Source organism: Molothrus aeneus, chromosome 13 (assembly GCF_037042795.1).
Source record: "Molothrus aeneus isolate 106 chromosome 13, BPBGC_Maene_1.0, whole genome shotgun sequence".
NCBI lineage: Eukaryota > Metazoa > Chordata > Aves > Passeriformes > Icteridae > Molothrus > Molothrus aeneus.
In genome coordinates, this window is record NC_089658.1 from 17048723 (window position 1) to 17068542 (window position 19820).

General features: G+C 43.0%; 1 protein-coding gene across 5 annotated transcripts in view; it reads left to right on the plus strand.

The window, feature by feature from the left end:
• The first annotated feature begins 11326 nt into the window (after positions 1-11326).
• MEF2A (myocyte enhancer factor 2A) overlaps positions 11327-19820 on the plus strand; it is an 80236-nt gene continuing 71742 nt past the window's right edge. For all 5 annotated transcript variants that reach the window (XM_066559098.1, XM_066559094.1, XM_066559096.1 and 2 more), the window contains exon 1: positions 11327-11428. The gene's annotated coding sequence lies outside the window, so the exon portion shown is untranslated. The remainder of the gene's footprint in view (positions 11429-19820) is intronic.

Genomic DNA, 19820 nt, shown 5'->3' on the forward strand with positions numbered 1-19820 from the left:
ATATGGGAACGCTGCAATGTAAAGCAAAGCAAGCTGTCACCCAGGACTTCAGATGACACTTAGCCACATTAACGAGTAAACAGAGCCCACAGGAAAGATGCCTTTTGAAATGCACTGTTTGTGTCAGCAGTGCTAAAACTAACGAACCACAACAATGAGGGGAAAAAGGGGAATCATCAGATGCACCTAAAGCTATAGGCTACAAAGTCAGATCGGCTGAGAGCAGCTCAGATACAAGCAAATCATTGGGACAGTGCATAAATTATGATTTCCATAAGCAGTAAGACAGCGACTACTCCCAGCCTTGTGATGGGAGGAAAGCACTAAAAGAAAGGCTAAATGTAACCATGTGAAAAGAAGGGAGCAGGAATGAATGTGCTTCTTATTTTGGAACCTTCTCATGGCAAACAAGCAAGGCTGGAGCCAAAATCTCCAGGACACAGAAGGAAGTTGGAACTGTTACCCCAGCGCATGGCTCACGAGAGAGCTGGCACGGAGAGAGGGATCAGCTCTGCATTGTTCAGGAGGAGCCTCACAGAGCATGCAGCATAACATGCATCCCCAGGGCCTTTGGAGGCAACCACTATCAACAGTCAGTGGAGTCTATGCAAAGGCAGAGAAATGTTACTAAACGATAATTTCACTCTTGATGTTGGGGAAGCAACACTGTGCACCAGAAGAAAAGAAATAAACTGATGGTAGGGTATAGAAATGGTGCTGTGGAAATGGCTTTGCTTTGCTTGCTGGAGGTATTTACTCTTCCATTGAACCAGTTCTTAAACAATAATCCTCTGAAGGAACCTTTCAGATAACTGACATGGTGAGAGGAAACCAGTATTAGCTACAGTGCTTACATTCGTGGTTGCTTCATGTTGATACAAACAAAAGTGCTTGGTCTGGAATTGACAATAGCTGTGGTTTAGGTTTTCTTCTTTCAGTGATCCCAAACTATGCCTGCCTGAATAATTTGGTACTAGAGGCAGAACAAACATCAGCTCTTAATAGCTGAATTTTTAAGGTTAAAATTGAGGCTAAGTACATACCATCTATCTTCCTCTGAAGAAAGCAAGTGTACCCTGGTTAAAGGGGAAGATGAAAACCATGTCTGTGAGAGCAATGGCTGATGGCTTAGTTCTACATGATAAAATAAATAACTTCGATTAACTTCAAGCTCCAGTACCTCAGATGTTTGTTGTCACAGAGGAGCAGCTTGGCTGATTGGCAGCTCTGATTTAGTCGACATGTGTTAACAGAAATTGCTCAATTTACATGGAGTACTTCAATCTGCTGTTTTAGGAGTTTTTGTCTTACATAGACTGGCATTTCAGCTTTTGAATAGATGGAGGACTTGTAAGGGTCATTAAAGAAATTGCTAAAGCTTCTGCAAATGCTTGGGCCAGATTGCTGACTGAGATGCAGAGCATGCACGTGTCACTGCAGATACTTCCCAGATAATGGTGCTGATTGAGATTTTAATCTGGACAGAGTGCTGGAGGCAACTTTCTTTCCAACACTCAATTATCCTGATAATAATATGCTTATTTTTTTCCTGTGTTCAAAATGTGTGGTCTGCTGCAACTGTGCAGTGTGAGCACAGTGCTGTATGGAGGGGGAAAAATCAGGGAGCAAAAGTGGCTCCCCGGCAAAGGGCAGGGACAGCACAGTCCCATAGTGTGCAGGGTGATGTATTTTTACCTTGAATGGGCTGAGTAACCACCATGAGAAAGGGCTGCATTCCTTCCCACAGGCTGCAGGACAACTCCTTGGTTCTCAACAGCCACAGAGGAATAAATCTGGAGCACAGCCTACAGCCAGGACTACGTAGCATGCTGTAGGGGCAAGACTCTCATTTTTCTGTGCATTTGCATCTTGTATCCTCCCTGGTGGGATGCTGATCCATAACAGTCCTCTAAAATCTCACACAACACAAAGAATCCAGACTAGTTTCCCACGGACACTCTCCATGAAAGAATTTCTTAGAAGAGATAACTCAGCCAGGAAATGGGAACTAGGGGGCCACATTCCTTCATTCAAATCCATCTCCCTTTGGTAAAGGATTAAAAAAATTGTCCCTATATGACTAATTCCAGCTATATTTCCCTAATTTCTAGGGAAGCAACAGTTTCTAGAGATGAAGAGTAAAGCCATTTGAGGAAATGAAGCTTTATTTGCTCTTTAGTAATTAGAGAATTTTCTGCTAGATCAAATTACTAATAACATTTTGGATATTAAAATGTATGAAACCTAGATTTACTTTTCAGCCTCTGTATCATCTTCTGATCCTTAATACTTTTCATCACACTCAAGGAATGAAAACAAACTCAGCTGTTTTGTGTTTGTTCACAGTTGACTTTTACCAGGGCTGTGTTAGGGCTGTTACATACTTGTTATAAGTAAAGGCAGAGCACGCACTTCTGAGACAACGCGGAATATTCACCCGCACTTTCAGCAGGTTACAGCCCAAAACGAGTGTCACAAACCTGCCCGGAGAGCCTGAGAAGGTTCTGCTGCTTCTGAGCTCCCTCTGTCCCTCTCTGATTGTTGTCTGCAGGGATAGCTGTGAATTTGACTCACTTGCTTTATGTGTCCAGTTGTATTTGTTGTTTGAAGTGAATGCACATGCCCTAAAGCAAGGAACATAAGATTTTTGGCTTTTTATGATCGGTTGAAAGTTTTTCCATATACATTAGATTCAGCTGTATTGAATTTACTTAAGCTAGTGCTGGGTACCCACTCTTACTCTGGACTAAGAGTGATTTGGTTTAATTTGCTTTAAATCCATCCCTGCCTGACTTGCACTGCCCTGAGCTCACACCTGATTTACGCTCTCAGTTACCGCATTTGGACCAAGAGCTCGGGGATGCTGTTGGCTGCCAGCACCATCAGGGCACCACAATCGCAGCATTCCCGCAGCAAACGTGAGCTCCACGTGTCAGCGTGACCTCAGGCCAAGAAAAAGAGAAGTCTGAACGGGTTTCTTCCATCGCCGATGGCCACGGGCTAAGAGCAAACACACACGGTCAATTAGCGAGGCTCAGCTGATGCGCGGGGAGTTGTCAGGCACGTCGGGACCTGAATGAGATCGCTCATTCATGGATTCAGCCCCTGAAAGTGTCCTTTTAAACTGCTGTTCTATAAACAAGTGTAACTATGGCTGTGGACACGTGGACAAATTAGCGCGGGGATAAGGAGCCTCTGTGTGTCAGCTGTTCCATCTGCATACCTGCCGGGTGAGCTGAGGTAGCCTCTCCTCCCCAGGGGGAAGGTACAGCTCGGGCATGGCCAATCCAGAGCCTGGCTTCCTCGGCACTGAGGGGTTTAGTCTAGTTTAGAACGGTTCAGCTTGGTTTAAGTGGAGTAAAACAGATTTAAGCCACTTTTACACCAATTAAACTGTACTTCTTGTGTATTTTGCTCATTTGCTCAAATGGTGCAGTTGTGCGGGTCAGATCTTTGAGAGACTTTCCATTGACTTTCTGGAGCAGTGTTTTACGGAGAAGTTTGAAGGCCTTTCATTTTGGAATCTAAAGATGGACTTGCATCTTAACAAACCAACCACAAGATAACAAAGAGAAACCCCACAATCCCAAACTTTCAGCTTTCCTCCCAAATAACACTCTGTTTCTTACTCTGCCCTGTGGGAGATGGTCATACTTTCTAAGAAGAAATTTGCTTCTTCCCAGCAAGGAACACAACAGGATTTGCTAAATCGAAATTAAAGTTTCCAAAGCTCCAAACACAGTATGTGCTTGGACCCTTTGAAACTGTGACTGAGACCAATGAAATGCAGGATCAAATACTGAAACTTTGGGTTACTTTTCTTTTTAACTCAAAAACTTGAATTCAATCTCAGTTCATCTTTCATGTAACGAAAGGGAAGACATTTGATTAGGTTCTGTGAGATCACGTGGATGGATTCAACACATGGCTGCAGGACCAGGCATTATTATCTTGGACACATTTTGAACACTGCTTCTCACTCTGCTATCAGCCACCGCCACCTCTGCAGTAATGTGACAGCAAGAGAAAAAGGATGGGAAGGCGATAAAGTTTGCCCACGCAAGGAGAAAAGAACTTTCTGTCCAAAGCCAGCTGGCTTGGCTTGGGAATGAAATGGCATTTTAGGGAGAGGTGACCTGTTTACATGAGCTTTGTCTCAGAACACTTGTCCTCGGTGCCACAATGGGGTCTGAGATGCAGTTTATCACAGAAAACCACAGAAAACAGGTGAGCTGTCTCCGTGCCAGTTTGTCTTCTAAACTGTTTGACAGATAAGAAACCATCCTCAGAGATTGCAACAAATGTGCTGCCGCATTTCATGGTAAGAACCGAGCATATTTTTAGTAAAGGGTTGAGAAAGTATGCAATAATCCAAAATCCCAGCCAAGAAAACCACAAACCCCGTAACAAACGCCTGGTGGGATTCAGAGCTGGGAAACGTGCACCAGTTGATCCACGTTAACACTTAGCATTTTCAGCTGATTTTTCCCGACTCCACGAGAGAATCCATGAGTTTTTGCCTCTACCTGGAAGGGCCAGGAGGAGCAGGGAAGCTGCTGGGTGCTCTTTATCCTGTGGGATACAGACCAACCGTCCTACATGTGCTCCCAAAGAAATCAATGGGATGTGCACCGATGAAATATTTGTACTGAGGAGTCTGTTCAGCATTATAAATCCCCAAAATATACCTTGTAAACTGCCCAAGTTTAAAAATTAATCTTTATTCCATAAGTTAACTGCTTTAGAAGTTTCTTTGTTGTGCCTTGCATACTCTACCAGATCTTGCAGAGCCACGGTGGGCTCTGGATATGAAGGCTACCAGATCAGGATAAAAAAATGTATTTTATCCTTTTTGTATTGCAGTTTGGTCAGTGAGTTTAAAGTGAAGCAGACAAAATGCAGGGAAAAAAATAACACTTAAATTTGCATTTTAAGAGCAGCTTTAGCTGATTGCAGAGGGAGCTGAGGGTGCTCTGTACAAGTCAGGAGAAACTTATCTGGCTTTTAAGAGTTCCACAAGTCTTTTGTCACTTGAAGAGGCCCCATCAGCTTCAAATCTACTTTAAAAAAGTAGTTCAAAAACGTTTCAGGTATTATGGTCTCCTATATCTATTTCTGTCCCTTTTGTTTCCTAACAGCATGAGATACTGACCACACATACTGCTGTCAAATATAGAAATTAAACTTACAGAAAAAAGGAGCCATTTTCTCTTTAATCTCTTGGAAATTTTTCCAGACTAAAGCATAGTTCTAAAATTGATAATATCCCTTTAAGAATTTATTTGCCAGGTAATGTTAGAAGAAAAAAGACTTTAAGGTCAGTTTGAACATTAAAAAGATCCCCTTTAAAATAAATTTCAAATCTATATTGGAGATAATGGCAAGCAGTATTTGAACAGCTCTCCAAATTATAAAATATATTTTACATCTTAAAAATGCAAATAGCTTTAAAATCCTTTTAAGTGATTTCCAGCTCCTTGGAAAAAGGTCAAGATTTATCCTAAGAAATACTTTGTTGCATAAAAATAATACAAATAGTTTAGTGTTGCAATATATACCAGTCATAATATGTACAAAGCTACGAAATTATTAACAGATGAGGGCCTGTAAGTTTTGAATAATGCAGTAAATATGATTGTTTTTGAGGGGTGAAATAGCACAATGCTGTCAGAAGAGAAAATTACATTTTAATAATGAAAATATTGAACATAACTATTTTTCTTTAGGTCTGCTAAGCAATCTGTGTGTTCCCTATGAGATGTCAAACTATAGAGTGCATATGAAGGCTTTGCTCCCTCTATAAATATACATGTGCACGACACATTGCTAACAGCAGCAAGCGAGTGCTGGGGAAATACAGCAACAATGAAGTTCCTGAGAGAGGCTTATTTTTTCAAGTTATTAAAAGAAGGTGGCAAGCGTTCATGAGGATATGAAAATTTAAAGCCGTCTGCAGGAAACTCTGAAAACCTCTGGTTAAGGCTGCTGCCAAAAAATCTCAGCTATGTTATGTCAGAATGTTTAATTGCAAGCTGCAACTTTAATGAATGGAAAGATATGGCAAAAGCAGGAAGTTTCTGAAGCAACATGGAGCAACCATGAAAATAAAATACCAAAGGTTGTAATCTCGAGTGCTGTTGGAAGCAGGAATTTCCATCCACGCTCTGCCTCCTTTCCCTGCTGTGCAGGGGCTGCCAGCTGAGGGGAGAGGTAAGAGGCTCTGGATATCATCTCCTGGGCTCAAGGCAGCACTTGTTATGTCCATGTGAACAAGTCAACCTCTTTGCATTTGTCATTAGGGGTGTTTACAGGAGTGCAGCTTAGGAATGAGGGGAGGAAAGGCAAATGTCAGAGTGCATTAAATAACGTATTTTCTTTACTTTCCAAGAAGCTTGCTCGCAGCATGATGTTGCTATTTATAGCCCATCTCCTAAACCCAGCTGTTGGTTCATGTTAACATGCAGAATGGTGAGAAAATCCCAGCAGAAGAGCGTGAATCCCAGAGAGGCTTGTGGGACCTATAAAATAGCACCAATTTTGCTGAGGTCCGGGCCGGGCGTGCCCTCGGTGAGGCAACACCAGCATTTCCCTGTTGATCCTCCAGTGTCAGAACACCAAGAGCAGAGCAAAATGTAAAGTTCCAAGTGCTGCAGCAGAAAACTTCAGGGAACTGAGCTCACACCCCTGGCTGGAAGAACTTGAAAGAGTACCTTTACCTGTAACTCAAAACTAGCAAATACACTGTACACCCACATAACAGCATTCTTAGACAAGCTGTGTCTGATCTAATCTTATGTACCTTGGCCACAAGTTTTGGAAAAACAAATATTCCCAAGGCAATCAGATTAGTGAATATAGCATATAATGGTGTGGAAATACTAGTGGTTTATACAGAGCAGTTTACGGGATGGATTGAGTGAATTTAATTCATGCATTGTCAGGCAACTTGGACTTCAGTAAAATAAGGAAATCTTGATTTTATCTGTGTGTAGTGGAACATCAGAGCCAAAGAGAGTAAGAGCAGCACTCCTGAGCACAGACAGGGAGCTCAGGGGACTTTGCTCCCAGCCAGCTCCCCGAGAGGACAGGCAGTGCTTGTGCTGAGGTGACCACGGGGTTAACAGGGTTACCCGAAGCCTTAATGGCCAGAAACCATTATCTGCTCCTCTCTGATTTCCTGCTCCCTAGGTGGGAGTCCCCCCTGCCCCTCTCCTTTGTTTCTACTTCGAGTTCCCATCCTGAAATGCTGTGAGTACAATTCGGTTTTGTTGCAATCAGTAGTCCCTTACAAAATCTTCATTCACAGAGTGTTTCCCCCATTGTAAGTGGAACAATGTTAGGAATTAATCTGGCCTGTGATTTGTAGGAACCTTGTTCTGAAAACCTTGTTCTTAGACCCCCCCCTTCCCTTTGAAGGGTAACTTAATTGTTTGGCAAACATGCAAAACCTACATAACATCCCCTACTCCTCTTAGCTATGATTTTAAAAGTCCTGCATTTTGGTTTTATGTAACGTTGAACGTGGTTTTATGAACGTTTGGTTCATCTCTACAAGCATGGGGATCAGATTCTCTTCTCCCAGGACACAAGATTAAAAAGCTGATTTCTGGAATATAAGGAGCATTTGAAAGGAGGAAAAGCCATGGTACATCTGTGGAGTGGATTGTAAGAAGGTCCTAAAATGTAAGTTGAAAGTTAGTAGAGATCTGATTTTGGTGGTAGTGCCTCCAAAATACCTTGAATGGGTGGGTGGAACTGCACTGGAATAGAGATGCAAGGGAAAGCTTTATTGCCATAACAACTGCTGGATGATGACTCTATACAACTCTGAGGCTATTCAGTTAAAATTAAGAACACTGCTATCTTTTTTCCTTATCTTTCTTTATATTTGCTATTGCTCTGAGTTTATTTCTCTTTGGATATCATGGAAATTGCAGTGCCTGCTATTTGGCCAGGGGAAGAGATTTCAGGGGGCTCTTTTCAGTCTCTGGGTTGTACATAAGATGGGCAGAAATGCAGTCAGTGGTTGTTCCCTTTTCTCTCAGAAGTGATCCTGGCAGATGCTTGTGGTAATTTTTCCCTTGTCATATTGACACGCCAGTGTGATGTTCTCTGGGGCTTTCTTATGTTTCTGCTTCTCCAGTCTTACAAAGATTGCCATTTTTTTCTCTGCAGTGTACATTTTTCTTTATTACCTACAGTTTTGCACCCTTTCTATTATCCAGGAGAATTTGGTCTTTGCAGTTGTCCTGGAAATTAAACCCACTGCAGCACCATCAGGTCAGGGAGTGATTTCAGGATTTTGATGCACCAACTCTTCTGTGACTTTATTTGTGTCAGCCTGAGGGGTGACATTTGTCACTCACTGTGACACATCAGGACATCTGTGCCCTCCCCACCACCCATCCTGGTCCCCCACCAGTCCCAGGAGGGTTCTGCAGGAGCAGATGTGGCAGCACATCATCACACATGGGAAAAAACATCTGGAATTTCAACTGCAACCTGAATTCTACACTTCCTTTTCTCAATTGTTACGCAGGGCAGTGTTTCCAGCAGGGCAGGAAAGCATTTCAGTGGGAAGGAGGCTGCTCTGTGCCCCTGAGGCATTGTTTGCAAGGCTCATAGAGAAATCCCTTGAGCAACACATGCTCTGCTTATTTTTGTGGTGCCACTGAAAAGGACAGATTAGAACCAATTATTTATCTCTTTGGCTTCCTGCTCTATTTTTTGCCAGCTTGGAATAATATGTACTGAAAATAATTCATGAGTATATCCAGAAGTCCTTGCTCAGGCCTTGCTTCAATGTCTTACTCAGATTCCCACTGACTTTTATAACTTAAATATTCAGTATTTTATCTTAACATCTTCTCAGCATATTGCTGTCAAGAGAGGATTTTGTGGTATTAATCATTAGATTCTAGTAATAGACCTTACAGGTATTATGGATGATAGGTATAGTGAGGAAGGAGAGAATAAATCTTATTCATATGAAAATCAATGACATTTAGACTGCTCATCTTGAAATTGAAACAAAACTTTGTGGATTTAAATATCTTCCTGATTGTTATAGATCAGCAACAAGCAGTTTGAAAATATGATTGTAGATGGCAAATATTTATATTTTGATGTTTTTCTCACTACTTGTAATCTTTCTCTTAGATCCACAAGAAGAAGTGTCTATTCTTGCACCTCTGCTTTGAACAAGAGGTGGATGTTTCAGAAGCTGTTCGACTTATTCACTGCACTTTTAAATCCAAACTAATCTGTACATTGCAAACCCTGAACTCCAGCATTTCTGAGAACTGAGAACTACTGTTTCCATTTGTGCTAAACTTCTGGAAATACACAACAGAAACTGACATTTACTTTTCGGGAATGATCATGGAGGATCCACCTTTTCCCACCCCATGGTGTGGTTACCACCCTGCCCGATGGGAGTTTCTGTCATCTTTCCTGGCATCCTATTCCCCAACCTTTTGTGGAGCTACCTCTTTGTGTTCAGTTAATGACACCATTCTAAAATACAAAGAGCCCCTCTGATGTCTGTTTTTCAGAGACAGCACCCTTGGTGCTGGTGTCCTGATTAGAGATGTGCCCTTTGCAGTGATTTGGAGCTGTGAAATGGCTCCTGTCGCTCCACTCTGAGCCTGTGGGTATCTCACAGGATAAATCTGGAAGAGCTGTAGAGCGCAGATGATTTTTGGCAAGTATCATTTTATCATCAAAATTTTATTTTTGGGTCGCTCTTCAGCTGCCGCCTTCTGTGAAGGAGAACGACGCCCATTTGATGTCTTTTATTCTGGATTCCCGAGCAGTCTCTTCTGCTTAGAGCAGAATTAATGGGAGCTCTGGCAGAGATAATGGGAGGTGGGGATGGATGCATGGAGCTGGAACTGAGGTGGACTGTCACCTTTGTCTGAACGTGGAGACACAGCTCATGTCCTCAGAGCTGGGAGAGTCACAGCAAGACAGGCAGAAAATATATTTAATTTAAAATTAATGGTAATTTTCAATTCATTTAAATGGTTTTTAAATTAATATTTTTAATAAATTTATTTTAATTTATTTATTTTATTTTATTTAAAAAATAATTTAAAAATCTCTATCTGTACAGTAGTCACTATACATACCATTAGATATATTGTATATAATTAATATTTAGAGTAGCATTAATATAGTGTATATGTACTGTATACCATAGATGTATTTATAATGCATATTATGTACAGTATATATACTATATAAAATATTGTATATTTATTTAATAGAGTAATGACTTTGTATTAATAGTTTTGCTTTTACAACTTTGCCCTTGTTCAATTTTACCAGTGGCTATTTCTCACAATTATATATCTACTAGATATGTATATACCTAGTGTGTATATATACATAATACATATATTTTATATATTGTATATATACTCCATATACTAGACACAGTGTGTTTATAGATACACCATATATAAAAACGTGCCTACAGAGTACAGAGTGTGTATTTATATACATACACATACACTGTATATATATATATGTGCATGTGCTGGGGAGGCGGTGGTGGTTTCAGGGGGTGACACACAGGGCCAGCTGAGCTGTTTATCCGCAGGGGCAGTGCCGTGCTGCAGGCTCAGGAGGGGTCACCGGCTCCATTCCCCGGAGTTGCTGTTATTGCCCCAAACCCTCGCTGTTATTGCCCCAAACCCTTGCTGGTATTGCCCCAAACCCTCGCTGTTATTGCCCCACAGCCGCGCTCCGGCCCCGCAGGCCTCGGGGTGGCGCAGGCGCCGCTCGGGGCGGGACGGGCCGGGCCCGCTGCGTCAGCGCCGGCCCACCCGGCCCCGCGCTGTGCGCATGCTCGCCCGCCGAGTTCGGCCAGGAGGGGCGTTCCCTTCCCAAGGATCCTGCCCCCACTGGGCTCTGATTGGTTGTCGCTTCCCTCCCTCCCTTTCTGATTGAGCGCTTCCATGTCACTCAAGGCGTCCACGTTTCGCTACGCCCCGCCCACCAACTGCGCGCTGATTGGCGGGCTGTCCTGCACGGGCGGTGCAATTGGCTGTGCACGCCGTCACTCCGGGGCGGGTCGGCGGGCAGGAATGTAGGCCCGGCCGCTCCCCGGCCCAACAAAGTAATCCGGCGATGCCTCGAGTGCGGAGCGCGGCCGTGTCCGTCCTACCGCCCGCCGCGGGAGCACCGCGCCCCTCCCCGCCATCCCCGGTCCGTTCCGCCCCTGCCCGGCGCCGTTGAGCGCCCTTGGCCCTGCCGGAGCTGCGCGGAGAAACGTGCGGAAGGACACCGTAAAAGAGTGTGACGAGCTGTAGTTCCGGCCGCGGTCGGGCCTTGTTTCCCAAAAATAGCGCGGCGCGGTATCCGTGCGCCGGTGTCAGTGTCTCCTGAGGAGCCGCGGCGGGAGCGGAGCGAGCGGGGAGCAGCGGTGAGCGAGGGGTCCCGGGGTCCCGGCTCCGCGCGGCCAGCGGGGCGCGTTCCCTCAGCCCGAGGCTCGGCCGGGGCCGGGGACATCGGCCGAGGGGCCGGCGGGAAGGGAAGGGGGAAAAGAAGGAGGGTCCCCCCCCCGGCGGCCCCATCCCGCTCTGAGGGAGCGGAGCGGGGGGAGCCGGCGGGGTCCCGGGGTGGGCGAGTTCCCGGGGCCTCCCCAGAACTTCCTGCGGGAGGGGATGGACATTTATGGGCCAGGCCGGCAGAGCTGCCCGGGGACCGGGCGGGAGGGAGCCAAGGAGGGTGGGGTACGCGGCCCTGGAGCGCCCGGGGTGCGGGGAAGGGACCCTTTGTGCTGGGTGTCGCTGGGGAAGGCGACATCGCAGCGAGCGGGGAAGCGACAGGAAAAGGCTCCCCGGGAGCCCGTCCGTGGAATGCGGGAGCGGCCGGGGGTCGGCCGGGGGAGCTGGGAAGGGTTCAGGAGTTGAGTGTGCGCCGCAGGAAGGTGTGCTGGGAATGGCAGGGGGACAGGCGCTCCTGGGCTGTGAACCGGAGGCTGTTCTGTCCAGAGGGAGAAGGCTGAAGGTACAGCGGGGTTGTGCTGCCAGCAGGATTTTGTGTTCGGCGGCAGAAGTCGTGAGGAAAAAGGACTGGACCGCTGCTGACTGGAAAGACTAATTTTTTTAAGTTTATGGAGCTGTCTTTTACAATAAATTTTTACCTGCTTTTGAGATGCTAAGCGGTGAGGAGAGTGGAATTGCTCAGAAAACCTGACCATAATGCCTTGTTTGACAGGTGATTAATTTCAGAGTTGAGAAATTGGAGTTGTGTAGGGGAAAAAAGAGATAATTTAAGAAGAGGGTTTTTAAAAATTCTTTAGTGTAAAGCCATTGTGTCCCATAGCCAACGACTAAAATTGTTATGAGCGGTGGGGGAAAGGGGTTTTGGGAAGTACAAAGGAGGAAGGAAAAGGAATAATTTGTTAACAGTAGTAAGGAAAATAAAGTGGTTTGGTATGGAATTGATAATGTAAATGTATTTATTTTAAACCGTTTTCACAGTCTGGGAAATTTTTATCTAGCATGAAGGGGGCTATGAGCTTTCAACCTTTATTATGTGAACTGTCTCCATACTATATTTTGTTAGATAATTCTGGTGTCTTCTTATTGGTATCTGGTATTTAAATACCTGTGCAAAAGATGTCAGGGCAACATTCCTGTAATCTATTCTGTCTGTATTTAAATTTATTTAAAATGCCTTTTACGTGTGAGAATGTAATATTTAGGTTTTTTCCCTCATATCTCACAGGTGATTTGCATTTGGGGGAGAAGTGTGAAGTTCCTCATTTAAACTATTTTTTTCCACTGAGGTGTTAGAATATGTGCAAAATGACATGTTATTCAATTACATAATTTAAAAGGATTATAATAAATTATAATAAAGGATATAATGTCGGTGCTTTTGTTCACTAAAGGGTATCATTATTAAATGATATTTTAAAATTCTATACTTGTTAAGCCAGCAAATCAAAAATAAGAGAATGGAACAAATTGTCAAGATACTAAGGGATTATGATGGTGCTGTGCAGCTGGAGATGAACCTTTTTTGACTGAGGACATTCAGTTTGGAATTTCATAAAGAAAATAGCCCAGTGCCCTGGTCAGTTATTTTTCTCCTCCGTAATTCTTTCCCACATCTGTGCTTGGTGTGGCCCACGTGTAGTGGCAGAGGGGGATCCTCGGTAAATGGGAAGAGTCCCTCAGCGTCAGGGACAGGCTCTACCTCAGGACAGCTTTGGTGTGCATGGAACTCCTTCTCTCTGCCCCTGGAGCTGATCTGAGCCTCTGTGAACATTGCAGCCTTTCTGGGGTTTATTTGTGAGCAGACATTTGCAGATGTTGGTGGAAATACATCAGCTTCTTTGCTGTTGGCTTGTCCTGCTCTGTTTTCTCAGTGTGTGTTTAAACCGATGTGGTCACTGCTCACCTCTGAGCGAGTGGTGCCATGGAATGCTGTGCATATGTGCAGATCCCTGCATTTAGAGCCCTATAATATGAGTTTCTTTCTCTGTGAAACCACAGATGGAGAAGAAAGCGAACATTGAGTTTTATGAACTTAGAGAAATTGAGTCATGTTGGACTAGCACAATGAGGAGGACATGGCTGCATTCAAACTTGAAATAATTCTGGAGAACAAAACAGCTCATTATGGCAGAAGACTCATCTTATTTAGAAACCTTTGAGCTGAAGTGTGTGTGGTTCACCTTAAACTGGTTAATGCGGGCAGCAGAGATTTTATGGGTTTATTTTAGAATGTTGGCCACGTTTCTCAGATAACTTGTTGATGTCATTCTGTATATTCTGGGCCCAAGTGCTGCTTCAGAGAGCCTGGAGGCACCACTCTGCTCTGTGAACAATGCCGTGCTACCTTGCCTGCTCTCAGCCATGCCCTCCTAGCAAAACACAGCTGATTAATTCTCCAGAGTACTGAAAGAAGTGTAGTCTAATGCTGTGTAATGAGCCAATCTGTATTAGTTTGGCAAACTTTTTTTCCTAAATAAGGAATATCTTGGATTAGTTATAACTGTGGGTTGTTATGCCTAGCTTGAGAGAGGTCTGTGGGGTTTAGTTGAATTTTTGAAAGTATATGTTTTCTAAAAATTACCATTAGCACATTTTACTCGCCTCACCAAATTCTTATTTTTTTATTTTTAAAGGATTAAATATTCTGTGTAAACCTTGGGCTTTAGGCCTCCTCAGTCCTGACAGCAGCCTGGTAATGTGTGCAAAGCACTGGGATCTCTTTTCCTTCTCGTTGCAATGAATCTTCCTTTGAATTAATTGGAACATCATGTGGCAATGTATGTGCTTCTTAATGCACAAATCGCTTTACATTTTCACATTTATCGTGTGGGAAAGACATTATTTCACATGTGTAATAACGTGTTCTTCAATGGCTCAAATGGAACAAAAGTCAATCTCTGTCTGTGGTAATATGGGTGAATTTGGTGCTTTGTGTTCAGGTTTGATTCCTTCAGCTCTGGTGAAGTAGCCAGGGGATATAAACACAGCATTCCCTTTTCCTTGTGTGCCGTCCTGTGCACTGCAGGGTGAGCAGTGATCACCCGAATGGATTTGTCACTGTTACTGAGGCCCTGCCGATGAGGGGAGAGTTCAACTCTTGCTCCTGCCACTGACGTGAATAAAGACTTTGAAGGTGTGTAATGGTATGAGGTTTTAATTTAGGTGTCTTAAATTTATACTCAGGATCCCCTTGGTTTAAGGTGCACTCAGATGTGAAATAACTAAAGGTAGCTGGTTTTTCCCTGGATGTTTGCAAGGTGGTTTGGGTATCTTAGGAGGTTTGGGAGATGACACAAGACATTCTTTCACTTCTCCCCCGAGTTAGCTTTGTTGACCTTCCAGTAAAAAACTTGAGGAATTTTTTTGGACAGCTGATCAAAATACATTTTAGGTCCTTGATGCAGTGTCCAGTGTAACAGAACACAATAGTATTACTGAGAGTTCAGCCCAGCCTGTGTAATATGACAGTTCCCCTCCCCCCTGCATGTGTTCTGAGGTACAGCACCAGCTAATAAATAATGAGCTCCTAGTCTGCAATAAGAGATTTTGCTTCCTTTATTTGAAAGTAAGCATCTGATCTAGATTTCTACCTCTGACCGCTCCCCTCATCTGGTGCTTTCTTATTTTAACACTTGATCTTTCAAGTTACTGCTTAGGGACTTAAAAAGAAGAAATGTTTTTCCTCCATATTAAGCCATTGATTTTTTTTTTTAATCAACGGTGTTGTTTTGGCTTCTGTTTAGTTGTTCCGCAGCAGTGTTTCTAGATGTCTTTATATTTAATATATAACTTTCTTCAGAAACATAAACCCCTGTACTGTGTACTCTCATTTCCATTTGACACTAAAGAGGAATTAATATCATGCAAGACTCCTCTGTTCCTGAGATTTCACCCCTGCCTGTCCAAGATAATCACCTAGTTAGAATATTTTAAATTATATATAGTATATATATAGATATATATCTTTATATATATATATATATATATATATATATATATATGTTTTCTTTTCTCATTTTATTATTATTGTGAGTCTACAGTGAAGAACTAGGAAGGAATTTTATTACAATAAGGCAGGCCAAATTTTGTGACTAGTCTTTTTCCAAATTGTAGTGCAGGGGAATACAGAACCTTTTCTATGGGAGCACTTTGCTTTTTGTTCTGTGTGTTGTAGCAGTACAAGCCTCTCTGATCAGAATCAAAATACATCCCTCTTAATAAGAGTGTGATTAATTGAATTATTTTTCAGGGAATTAACTACTTTATATTCAAAATGTTAGTGATGCTTAATTAGGTAGGTCTCCCAGTTATATTTGCCTCTGTCCCTGAGAGCTTTTGAATTCTGGCAAAGTCCTTGTGGGCCAACCTGGAAACTTGAAAATGCATTCTGCATTGCTTTGTGATTTCACTAGGAGCTACTGAGAATTGTTGCATGCCTATTTGAAGTGTAGTAAGGTAAAAAGTAGGTGCTAGGAATTAGCAGCCAAGCAGAGTCGTGGAAAGGTGCTTGCTGTAGGTGTCTGTGTACCAGGCACTGATGACAAAGCATCTTTTCCTTTTTTTCTAATCAGGAGCAAATTGACTCAGAGAAAAATGTGTCATGGTCAGAGATCACCTAGGAGTGGGTGTGTAGAATGGATGGGTTTGTGCTCGTGATACTTTTATGATGATAATAGAGGTGAAGAAGGATTTTTTTTCCCATTTATTTCAAATCTCTTTGAGTGTTTGTGTAACTCAGTTTCATTTGAAAACCAAATTGCTTCTGTAATTTAGGATTTCATGGAGTGGACTGGTGTTATTTTTATTGTTTGAAGGCTCACCATAGCCCTGTGAGAATATGTAAAGCTGATGTGCCATCTGTACGTGCAGTGACACTTGCAGGCTGTGGTCAGGACCAGAGCTGAGGTTTTATACCAATATACACAGACCTGATCTTTTAGTTTTCTGTGATCACCTGGTGTTTGGAAGGTCAAGGGGGTTAAATTATTAAACTTTTAGCTATATAATTGTGTAAGCATGTCTGTAAATGAGCTGTGCTATTACACATTTCTTTCTTGAAGGTTGTGGCATACAGAATTGAGAAACAGAATTCAGAGGAGATTGTTTTAGTGTTCTTTATGATATGGAAGAATTAGAAACAGTTGTAAGAGAAGAGAGTAAGCAAGAGGCTTAACCTTCAGGGACTCAGATACACACACATGTCCTAAAGGTGAGGGGTCATAAAGGGCACAACAGACTTGTCTTGGCAATGTCCATTAGAGAAACTTTTGGAAGGTGTCAGGATAATGGGACTTTACACCCTGTATCACACCAAATCTGCAATAATTGAGTACAAGAGCTGAGAAAAAAAAGTTGTAATATTTTCCCCCCTCAGATATCAAAGAAAGTGACTGTTTTTAAGTGGTTATCTTTCTCCAGATGTTTTGAATTGTATTTAATAGACCATCATGTGGAAAACTTGTATGGTATAGCTCAGATGCATTGTATGAGGTTATCAGCATGAGGGACATCTTGTTTTTGGTATCGTTCTTTCACAAGCAACTGCCTCTTCCTGATATGAGTGCATGCATCCTGTTTTAAAAGCTGTGAGCTGACGAGAATGACTGCTAATAATTTGGTGTATAGAGCAGTTTAAAAGTGTTGCTTCTTCCAGGGTGAGCTTTCAAAGCAACGAGTCTTCTGAGAGTGTTTGAGAAAAGGGGATGTTCCATCATCATTGTTCTTTTATTATCTTATCAGGCACTGAGGGTAATAAACTGAAATTTTCAGAATTTTTATTTTTCCTTGAAGCTGTTGAAATGATTGTGTAATGGTATGAGGTTTTAATTAAGTCAGGTGTCTTAAATTTATATTCAGAATCCCCTTGGTTTCAGGGTAAAAGAGGGGAAGTCAGAGGTACAGCACAAGATAATTTGTTTCATTTGATGCCTACAAAAAAGGAAAAGCACTTTCTTCTACAGTTTTTGAGCCTGTAGGCTGTCAAATGATGTTTGTTAGTCTGAGTTTAATAATACACATATTTACTTGAAAAGTTGGCTTCAGGGATTTGAAGCTTTTGAGTGCAGAAGAATGATTTCCTCCAAGAGACTTTAATATCCTCCTGTGTGTCTTTTGAGTGTTGGGGTTTTTAATGTTTTGTCTTCTTGTTGTCCTCCTTATCTTTGTTCCTAGCATTCCAAATGGTGGCATCTTAAATTTTTGTCATTGAAATGTATGTGAAGATCTTTGCTTTGAGAGATGTTGGGCTATGAAAAAAGTGCCAGCAGTAAAAGTATTAATGGTTTCCATTAGGAAGCACTAAATTAGAACTCCACCTTCAGGGGAAGGAGACAGAATTGTGGATGGCTGAAGAGAGATGTGGTCAGTTGATGGAAGCAAGAATTTGTTGAATATTGGAGATACGGAATATGGGTGATTTGCAGAAGTTGTAATTATGAACAAAAATGCCCTGAAAATTCCCGAGGAGCATGTGGAACATGGAATGGCTGTGGATGTCATAGAATAATAATGAATTTTAAATAGGTGCTTGTTGTTTCCTTTGTCACAAATAGGAAAACTGCTAACCTGAATAGCTGTTTAAGAAAAAAAGGAAAAATTATCAATTGGAACAACTGAAATTTAAAAACTATTTTATCAAATCTGTATTACAAAATCATGTAGAAAGCACTTGTTCTTAGTGAAGCACAGAGAAATCTAAGATGACTCTCCAGGCTTTGTATTGGGTTTAATATGAGATGAAATTTGAGGAGGGCAGAAACAACAAGAATTATCTTAATTGATAAATGATTTTTTTTTTCCCTACAAAAAGGAAAAAGCTAATGGTCAGTGTTTCTATTTATCACTGCTAACTCAGTATCTTCAAGAAACCAGTGAAATGTGGTGTTGAAACGATTGGAAATTCTGGATTTTAAAATGGAATATTCCTCAATATTGGAGTCATTTAGGTGCCGTATGCAAAATAGGAGGAAAGTACCTTAACAGACTGATGGTTTGTTCAGGAGGTGGAACAGGGTAATGGGAGAGTTGCAGATTTCAGCTCCTGCTCCTGTCGTGGCATTCTGATGCTCCTGGTGACTCCTGGCTGAATGTTTGCCTAGGCTTTCCTCCAGAGGAGACGTGGGTTCCCGGTGGGATGGGATGTAACGCGATATCCGCAGCGATCCCCAAGCTGCTTCCAGTGAATGTTCCTGCAGATGCCCCGGCCTGCCCTCGCTGCGAGGGGGCTCTGCTTCAGCGCTTTGCAGACCCTTGTGCCTCTCTTGGTGGTTTTCCCCTTGGGTTTTTGCCGAGGAGTTGGACTCCTGGCCTGCCGAGTTAAGCCGAGCGGTGACATCCTTGTTTTTACACTCCTCTCCTGAGGATGCCCTGAACTAGCCCGTGCACCCCGTTATTGTCACACACGTATTTACAACGAGTCGTGTGTTAGCACATGGCGCTTATGTAAAACTTGCACCAGATTCCAGGAGGAAGTGACAGAGTCGTTCCCTTGAGAGGGGATCGGAAGGTTCCTACAAAGAGACTCAAGCAAAAGCTGCTTTTTCTTCCAAGCTGAGGGGAGGACTTGCCCCGAGCGAGGAGGTTGTGATCCGAGCCCCGATCCCCGTTGGAGCCCCCGCAGCTCCCTCTGGTGATCCCGGCGTGCCCGTGCAGCCCCGGGGGCTCGGCCGAGCCGCGAGGATTGAAGCCATCATCAGCTCCTGCGCCGGCACTGAGGAAACGCTTCAGAGCAAGCCGGGGCCGCAGCCAACCTGGCCTTACTCTTGGGTGCCATTGGGTTTTGCTGCCTTTTTGTTTTATTCTTTTCACCATCTAGTTTTTGTCTCGGGGGAGATGGAAGTCATGAAAGGATCTGTAGACTGTCCTGTTAACACTGGCTCTAGGCGAGTGTAACCAGTGTGATTGCATGAGATAAAAGGATTCCAGATCTATGGCTGGGTTGCTGAGGAGCAAGCCAAGCATGGTATGGGGAAGAGGGAAGAACAAAGACAGTGTGTATATGAAAATTTTTATTTTGTATTCTGTAGCCCATTTCATTTATGTTATTAAAATATGGAGAAATGGTGGAAGTAAATTTAAAAATAGTCCAAACTGTAATAGTAAAGAAGTGATTTTGTAAATAATAAAACCTGGAGAATTTCCATTTCCCTTATTTTTTAACTCCTCTGTTGATCTTTTAGAGTACCCCCTCTTTTCAGTGTGTTTCTCTTCAGTTCTCCACGTATCTTAAATGTGTGCCAGCTGTGGCCAGGCTGAGCACAAGGGCCTGCTGACTGCCCAAGCATCCCCCAGGACCTGCTGCCTCTGGTC